This window comes from Myotis myotis, unplaced genomic scaffold (assembly GCF_014108235.1).
Source record: "Myotis myotis isolate mMyoMyo1 unplaced genomic scaffold, mMyoMyo1.p scaffold_m19_p_4, whole genome shotgun sequence".
In the NCBI taxonomy this organism is placed as follows: domain Eukaryota; kingdom Metazoa; phylum Chordata; class Mammalia; order Chiroptera; family Vespertilionidae; genus Myotis; species Myotis myotis.
The window spans coordinates 27328386-27329696 of record NW_023416346.1 but is presented as its reverse complement, the minus strand read 5'-3'; the positions used below and the strand labels follow the sequence as shown (position 1 = coordinate 27329696).

The 1311-nt window shown below is 39.5% G+C and overlaps 1 pseudogene; it reads left to right on the top strand.

Moving 5' to 3' along the window:
* The first annotated feature begins 245 nt into the window (after nt 1-245).
* LOC118653709 lies at nt 246-628 on the top strand (annotated as a pseudogene).
* Nucleotides 629-1311: the final 683 nt, after the last annotated feature.

Genomic DNA, 1311 nt, shown 5'->3' with positions numbered 1-1311 from the left:
AAAATGGTGAGACCTTTAGGGCAGGGACAGTGTTTGACACATCACAATGAGGAAACTGCCATGCTCAGTGACAAGCATAAGACTCAGGAGGAAGGAGGGGAAATTTTAGTTACCAAATTTCCAGAAGAAAAACCTTTTCTCCCTCATAATTAAGGGGAGCAGGATATCAATAACACATCTATTTGAGTCTCAAGCTAGCGAGCCAGCAAGCGAGCAGAGGGAGGTTCCAGAGCAGGAGTGGAGCAATGCCTAAATTAAAGGGACTTGTTTCTTCCACCTCTTCTGGCAGCAATTCTGACAGTGAAGTTAACAAAATATGAAAGGAGAAAAAGCAAGTTATTTCAGAAAACCCTGTAAAGAAGCAAAAGACTGGTGAAATTTCAAGAGCCCTGCCATTTTTTCAAGCAGAACAGCAGCAGCAGAGATGACAACATGTTTCAGATTGGGAAGATGAGGTGCGTCAGTGTTTGGGACTTTCAAGGAAAAGTCCTAATTTATATTAGAAAATATTGGATCGGTTCAGAAGGTGAAATGAAACCAAGAAGAAAGGTCTTTCTTTAAATCCCGAGCAAGCAGCCAGCTGAAGGAACAGATTTGTGACATTGACAATGCAGTAAGAAAACTGTAAAATCAGAGCCAAAAACTTGTACTGTTGCTTTAATTTGTCATTGTTTTCCAAGATATTGTATATTTGGATTGCAAAACAATTTGTAAGAACACTTTCTTAAAAGAAAATGTGGATTATTTAAAATGTTCTGAGGGTGCCCTAGCAGGTTTGGCTCAAGGATAAAGCATCGGCCTATGGACTGAATGGTCTCAGGTTTGATTCTGGTCACCCTAACTGCCCTCCCTTGCAGGCCTGGTCCCTCCCAACTGCCCTCCCCTGCTGGCCATCTTGTGGCAGCCATCTTGTGTCCACATGGGGGTGGCCATTTTGTGTTGGAGTCATGGTCAATTTGCATTTCACATCTTTATTAGATAGGATTGCTTAGTCTGTACAAAATAATGATTTAGATGTCTGATTTCACTTATTAAACATCACCCATAGGATGTCTATAAAATCAGATATTGTTAAATTAGACTAGGATTTAAGAAAAATTGTGAAAGCTTACTGGCCATTTTATTTTATAACATTAAGTATGGATTATATATAGCCAGAGATATGACTATGCTTTACTGTTATAGTAGGTAATGTGGTCAGTTTTTAGGGCAGTGGTTCTCAACCTTCTGGCGCTTTAAATACAGTTCCTCATGTTGTGACCCAACCATAAAATTATTTTCGTTGCTACTTCATAACTGTAATGTTGCTAC